Source organism: Lutjanus erythropterus, chromosome 9, assembly GCF_056507025.1.
Source record: "Lutjanus erythropterus isolate fLutEry1 chromosome 9, fLutEry1.hap2, whole genome shotgun sequence".
Lineage (NCBI taxonomy): Eukaryota > Metazoa > Chordata > Actinopteri > Lutjaniformes > Lutjanidae > Lutjanus > Lutjanus erythropterus.
Genome location: NC_139325.1, coordinates 1,334,631 through 1,342,687, shown reverse-complemented (window position 1 = coordinate 1,342,687; position 8,057 = coordinate 1,334,631).

Sequence of the window (8,057 nt, the reverse complement as noted above, 5' to 3'; positions counted from 1 at the left end):
CTCGCGGTCCGAGTTTCCCAGTGGTGTGTGTGTGTGCGCGTGTGTGTGTGTGTGCATCTGACCCGGGGTTTGGCCCCGGATCCCCGGGGTCTCTTCGACCCGAGGTCCGAGTTTACCAGTGGGGTCTCTCCAACCCGGGGTCTCTTCGACCCGAGGTCCAAGTTTCCCAGTCAGGTCTCTCCGACCCGGGGTCTCTCCGACCCAAGGTCCGAGTTTGTCTAACGCTTGCTTCGATTGACTGACACATCTGAATTTGCCTGTATATACAGCTGCAATTTATTTTTTTTGATTGTATGTACACTTATTCTCTTCAGCGTGTTCTATGTATCCCTGCGGTGACTCATGAGTTAGTCGTCACATGCAAGACACAACCTTATTCAGACCATTGCTCACGTAACACAATGTACAAATGAGGTGGAAGACAGAGTTTTACTGCACCAGGGATTTATTGTATGAAAGGCAGTGTGAAGACTGTACAACAAATACTCTTTGGAATGTAAAAAAAAGAAAAAAACAGTACAGTGAAATGACATTGAGAAACCACGTTGTGTAAACGTATGTTTTGACCCCGTATTGACGAAATGTACAAGTACACAATCCTCCGACCCAAGGAAGCTTCAGAAAGGGAAAAAACTAAACTAAACTAAACTAAACAAAACAAAATAAAAATAAAAATAAAACAAACCAAAACCCTGCCCCATCGTCCCACGTTCACTGTGCGACCTCCGCACCCGTGCACGTACGGCAGTACGGAAGCGAGCAGCCTTTGCAGATGTATTTCTTACACCCGCAGCACATGGTGTGAGTTTTGCAGTCTTTTTTCTTCGGGCACACCTGACACCTCTTTCTCTTACTCGCTCCACCCGGTTTAGCGATCGGCCCTGCGGCAGCCTCAGCCTCCCTCTCCGTCTCCCTCTCCCACTTCCTCTTCTCATCCTCCTCCTCCGCCACGGGTCGACGTCTGGCGCTCTGCACAGCTTTCACGAGCGAGGCCGACGGTCCAGCGTGGGGCAGGCGCTCCCTTCTTTCGATGAGCGGAGTGACCAGCGCTTTCCCCAGCTGCTCAAGGAATACCCTCTTCTTGTTCTGCTTATGGCTCATCCAGTTAGGGTTGATCTCTCTCCATATCACGAAGGCGTTGTAGAAGGAGACGTTGACGATGTTGTGGAAGACGGCCATGGGCCAACGGGCGGTCATCCTTCTGCAGCTGTACGTTCCGATCACCTTGTCCAGGTTGTCCACGCCTCCTTTGTTGTGGTTGTAGTCCAGGACGATCCCGACGGTCGCTGATCTCCGCGTCCTCGTGCAGCATGCTCAGGAGCACCACGTTTTTGTTTTTCTTTGTTAGGTAGGACACCAGGGTGGTGCTTGGCGTGAAGGCGAACTTTGATTTGGTTAAGAATAACGGGCAGCGGGAGGGGGGGTCAGAGAGACCCGGGGAGAGAGGGGGAGAGGGTTAAGAATAATGGGCAGCGGGAGGGTTAAAGGTCTGGGAACTGGGCAACTTTTGTGCAGTAGGCAACCCTCAGCTCCCTGTCAAGGTAGAAAAAAATGGTTGCATCCAGATGTGCTTAAGTACTCATTCTTGAGGAAAACAGATCAATACCTAGTATAAAGAAGGTGAGGGTCCACATATAGAAGAGGAGGGGTGGATGTATGGCTCAAATGTATGCAGGACTTTACGCAGGTGACTGGGGGTTCAACCAAGATGATTAAAAGTTGTAAGGAACATAACGTTACACGACTTTTGTCTTGCGAATTGTTTCAGTGACGTCATGTGACCTACATAACATAACATAGTTATTGTAACCCCAAACACGGTTTTATCCGAAAACTACCCAAGTAGTTTTTGTGCCAAACCTACCCAAACTGTGAATGTTTCACAGATTTAACATGGTTAGCTGAAACTTAGGTGAAACTAGTTGTAGATAGGTTGTATGGTGTGAAGCCCTCTGTAACACACTTGAAACAACTCAACACTTGTAAAACTCCATGAAAGTAGTTTCATGCAGCAGCCAATCAAAACTCAGTCATTCCACATTCCAAATGTTACACTAATTTGAACTGACTGATTAAAACTTGATGGCAGCTTATCACCAAACAAACAAAATCATAAAATAGAAGATTGTCTTTGGGATGTTTTAAGAAGGAAATTATCTTCATAGACTTTATGTTTGGTTGGTTTGGTTTTAGGGGTTTTGGCACCTCTCTTGACATCTGTGTACCGCTTACTTTTGGCCTGCTGTAGGGCAACTCTGATACTGACATGTTCATACTGCACTTTTTCCTCCAGGGGGTGGCAGAATGTTCAGCTTTGTTCGCATTGGCCTCCCTCTGAGAAGCAGGAACGGGGATTCACCAGTTGTGGCATGGGCTGTTGCATGATAGCTGTGCAGCATGTCAGTGACCACCGACTTCCAGGGCTGCTGAGTAACTTGTGCTGCCTGAAGACTATCTTTTAACACTCTGTTAAAGAGTTCAACACACCCATTTGCCTGAGGATGGTATACGATCGTTCTGATATGCTTGACGCCTCGTTCTCTGAGAAAATCTGCAAATGCAGATGATGTGAACTGTGGCCCATTATCCGTTGTAATGACACAGGGGTTGCCTTCACGGGCAAAGACAGAAGCCAGGAACGATGTGACAGTGGTCGTAGTTGCAGTGTTAGTAAAGGCAACTTCTGGCCACTTACTGAAGTAGTCAATGAGGGTAATGTCAAACTTGCAGTCGTAGGCTCCATGTTCAAATGTGCCCACAATGTCGACAGCCACATGTCGTACAAGCTCATGTCGTACCTGTTAGAGTTTGGGCCTTGCCACCCTGCGTCCCCACACATAAGTCCTCCACCTTTCAACTGTCCATACACAGGCGAGAGCCTCTTTCTCAATTGTGGAGTACTACTTGAAGCAAAGGCAACAATGCGTTCCCCATCGTCTGAGTGCAACTGGGTCAGGGCAGCACCCAGTCCGTAGTCTTAGGCATCCGTTGTGATGAACTCCCAGTTGGTGAGAGAGTTTCATCTGTCCCATCCTGACAAGCCTGGTGGGTCGCCAGGAGGCTCCCATTAGAGGGGGGGTACTGTTAGAGTTTGGGCCTTGTCTCTCCCTTTCCTTGTGTTTCATGTTTTCCCTTCCCCCAGTGTGTCATGTTTGTCTCTGTCCGTGTTGCTGGGCGTGGACTCTCGGCTCCCTCCTCCTGCCTCTGTTGTTGGGCGTAACTCTTGGTTCCCTCCTCCTGCTCATCCACCTAATCCTCTGCAGCTGCTCTCCTGCTCACCTGCACCCAATCCACCATCAAGCCACTGCAGTATATACCCCGGCTCAGACTACAGATATCTAGGCTCTTGTCAGCTAAAAGTTTTGTAGTGTGTTTTTTGGATGTTTTTTCTGGATCTCTGTAACACCCTTTTTCCCTGTGCCTCAGATCCTCCACGCCAGCTCTGCTCAAACCAGCCTCGCCTCTGTCTTCAGCCACCAGCTCCACTGCCTGCCCTGCTCAGCCATTCAGACCAGCCTTGCCTCTGTCTTCAGCCACCAGCTCCATTGCCTGCCCTGCTCAGCCATTCAAACCAGCCTCAACCTTCAAAAGAACCCACAATAAACTGTTTTGAATCTCTCTCTGTCTCCAGGCTGTGCTCGTATTTTGGGTCCAATATTGAATGGTTACAACAGTACCAGGAAGTACAGTTGAACCTCAACCGGAAGAGACTTCTTCACTCTAGGCCACCCTGCGTCCCCACACATAAGTCCTCCACCTTTCAACTGCCCATACACAGGCGAGAGCCTCTTTCTCAATTGTGGAGTACTACTTGAAGCAAAGGCAACAATGCGTTCCCCATCGTCTGAGTGCAACTGGGTCAGGGCAGCACCCAGTCCGTAGTCTGAGGCATCCGTTGTGATGAACGTGGGCAGCGTAGGGTCATAGATGGTGAGTGGTGGACTTTTCAGTAGCATTGCTTTGAGCTTAGCGAAGCTGTTTTCTGCTACATCAGTCCACTGAAGTTCAGCCTGTGTGCTTATTCGAAGTAACTGTCAAAGTGGCTCTACCACTGTCGCGTGGCTTGGCAGGAACTTGCTGAACCAGGAGATCAAGCCCAGGAAGGAGCGTAGTGCTGCCATGTGTTTTGGTGCAGGGGCTTCAGCAATGGCAGCCAGGTGGTCTGGGCTGGGGCGCAGGCCTTCCTTGGAGAAGACATGTCCCAGGAATGGGATACTTGTCTGACCAAATGAGCTTTTATCAAGGTTGACCTGCAGGCCGGCATCCTGAAGGCGCTGAAGGACAGCCTGCAGGCGCTCATCATGCCTTTCCTTGGAGTCTCCATGTACTATGTCGTCGTCCAAGGGGTTCTCTACTCCAGGTAAATCTTTCAGTAGTGTTTGCATCATTTTCTGGAAGGCAGATGGTGCTGATGCCAGGCCAAAAGGGACTCGTGAACTGAAAGAGTCCTTCATGGGTTATGAAGGCGGTGAGGCTGCGGCTTTCAGGATGAAGAGGCAGTTGGTGGTACGCTGAGCTCAAATCAATCTGGCTATAATGTGTTGCACCAGCCAGTTCAGTGAACAAGTCCTCCATATGAGGAAGAGGATGACAGTTCATGATCACACTCTTATTGGGTTCGCGGAGATCAACACAAAGCCTCAAACCTCCTCTGCGTTTCTGTGCCACCACTAGAGGACTCACCCATTCAGATGCATCCACTCGTTCAATGATGCCTGCTTGGAGCAAGTGCTTGAGCTCTGCTGATACCTCCTTGCGTATGCTCAGTGGTAGGCGTCTCAGTTTTTGGTGTACAGGTTGCACTGCGCTGTTTACTTGCACTTTTGTGAATGAAGCCTTTCACACATCCAAGGTGGTAGACTGGAGCAGAATCAATGTTGTACACTGTGGATTTCCGTGTGTCAGTAGGGGGTGTTTTTGCATCGTCCTCCCCATTGTAGCTCACTTTGCCACCAATGATGCTAATCTTGAGTGCTTTAGTCAGGTCCTGGCCCAGTAGTGGTGATCCAGCTAGAAGAGAACTGGAACTTTGTTGGCTCAGCTTGTTACAGTGGCAGTTGCTTGTAGGCAGCCGACAACATGCAAGTCAGCTTTTGCATATGTGACTAGTTTAACTTTGGGCTTTGTCAGTGGGTGGTTTGTGAAATGTTGCTTGTAGATGGTCTCTGGCAAGATAGATACAGAGGCTCCAGTGTCTACAATTAGCTCAAGGACCTGAGAGTTTCCTTGTGGTGCTTCAACCTCCACTTGACAGGTTATTTTATCAAAAGCTGCAGCCACGAGCTTGACATCGTCCACACCTAGTATTGTTACCTCTGGAACTACAACTTCTCTCACCACACTCACTGCTCATTTGCATACCTTGGAAAAATGTCCCTTTTTGTCACAGTTGTTACACTTCACTTTGGCAGCTGGACAGTTTTTATCATTAGCCAAGTGTTTATTAGATCCACATCTGAAACACGGGTGTTGTTGGTGGTTACCACTTGCCTGTTTGTGATGTCCTGGAGGTGGTGTAGGTGCGTGTTCTTTAGCTGGCCGTGCTCCTCTTTTCCCCCGAAAACGTGTGTTTATAGCATCCACAGTCTGTACTGGTGCGGTCATGGCCGTGTGAGCAGAAGACAGCGGCGTGGCATTTTTCACCGCTGCCTCCACTTGGCAAGCGATTGTAAGGGCTTTGTCCGGTGTGAGATTATCCTCCAGTAGCAACTTGTCTTTCACAGCACTGAGATGAGCATTAGCAATTAGCTGATCTCGTATCAGTTCACTCTCCATTTGTCCAAAACCACAGTCGCAGATAAGGCTCTCAAAGCCGCAACATACTGGCTTGCAGTTTCATCAGCTCGTTGAATGCGCTGCCTGAATGCATGTCTGCATGCTAGCACATTGACTTTCGGGATGAAGTGTTTTTCAAGTGCTGTCATGGCCTCCTCAAATGTCGTACCTTGTTCCGGTAGAGTATAGAATAGCCGTTGACCCTCCGGTCCCAAGCAGTGTAGCAGAACTGCGTGTCATCTTGCATCCAGCCATGCGTCTCCTCTAGCATTTATCACTAGCATGTAGTTGTCGAAGATTTTTCACCATGTAATGAACAGTATTGGCAGCTCTCCAACATGATGAAGAAAGGGCGGTGGGCTCGAAACTGAAGCGCTCATCCTCGTTGTCAATTTGTTACGTTGTTTAGTGAGCACAGGCAACGACAAACTGTTGAGGAGTTTTATTCAACAACGGCCATAACTCTCACTCTCTGTGTCTCCTCCCATCTGCTCTACACAGTCACACCACACCAGAGACACCTGCTGGTGAGAGGGGATAGCGACAGTAACTTATACATTGCCCCTGTGTTTGTAAACACAACACTGTTGATCTTTACAAGTCAAGACCTGAAAGTGTAACAAGGGCATAGCCATCAGTGAAAATCAAAATCAAACAATCAAATTGAATCGTGACCTTAAAATCGAAAGTCAAATTGAATGGTGGATTTGGAGAATCATATCACCCCCAGTCCACAGATAGACAGATAGATACAGTAGGTGTCTCCAGGACCACATTTTGCCCTGATCTCTCTCTCTCTCTGTCTCTCTCTCTCTCTCTGTCTCTCTCTCTCTCTCTCTCTCTCTCACTCACACACACACACACACACACACACACACACACACACAAGTATACTAACTAGGCCACACTGTCACAGCTGGTAAAAAATGAAGGGCTGCCGTGGGCTGTCAGATGTTAGATAACACAACCTTAGTCATGTTTTGTGCAAGTTAAGGACTCAGACAACCATTGGTTTTTCCAACTCACTACTCACCAGCAGAAGCAAACAATAATTCACACTTATCTCAACTTCTTGCAGCAAAAGATCTAATATTGCATTATCTTTTGTAAAAGTTAGGATCGTATAAAGATTAAAAGATGCAGGACTGCAGCATCTCAAACCAGTGCTCATGTGAAGAACTGTTCTGAATCTATTCTCTATCATCTCTGCAGCTCATCCTAGTTTCTTCAACCAGCTTTATGCGGGGATGGAGCCCTATTCCATGGTGGCAAGCTTCATTGTGGAGGCCCTCAAACCCAGTCTGTGAGTCACACAATACATTGTAATAACAGACAATAATGAATTGTACTTGTAAATATGTTAAAACAAAGTTAAAAATCTTGCAAATTTAGTAATTCTGTGAACATCTGGTGTTCCTCAGGTACACGTATGAGGTGGCTCCAGTCTTTACACTGATGGAGGATGTTGTGCTGAGGAAGATGATGGAGATGATTGGCTGGGAGGAAGGAGGTACAATCACTCCTCTGTTGCTATGACAGCTAATATATATTCATCTTTTTTTATTTATTTATTGCTAATTATTTCATCCAGCTTAGAATATGATGATGAATTCAGGGTCCTGAGCATCAATGCACCTTTCTTTCACACTAACACATAACACCTGTGTGCTGTTTCTCCTCCAGGTGGCTCGATGTCCAATGACTGGTCATCTTCATATCACTGGAGGTAGGGCTCATTGGAAATGATCAAATTAAAAGAAAAATTTTGCACTTTTCACATGGATGTCCTGTCAGTGTAGATGGCAAATGTAGTCAGTTGAAGAAATAAATTCCTCAGTGCTGCTATATTTACCGAGAAAGCTGAGCTGTCCTGCTGCAAAATCTATTGTTCTTCCTGCATCCATTAATGTCACAGTGATACAGGAAGAACAACTGGTTAGAGAACATATATTTTAGAATAACTGTAGAAATTGTCTTTTTGTGTAACTTTGGTGTTTTAACATGATACTAAACCTTTAACTAAACTATGTGATAGAGGTAGACAAGGCCATCAAGAATTTTGTTTTAGATTTTACTCTTGTGAGCTGGATCCTTGATTTCTTAACAAAAACAACACAAAGAGTGAGGGTGAATGGATGCATGTCAGAGGAACTGACATCATCCACAGGGTCTCCCCAAGGCTGTGTCCTTTCTCCATCCCTCTATATTCTGTATATGGACAGCTGGTCTCCTCCATGCCAATGAAAAGAGCCACGGTCCTGTTGTTGATGAATTTGTACATT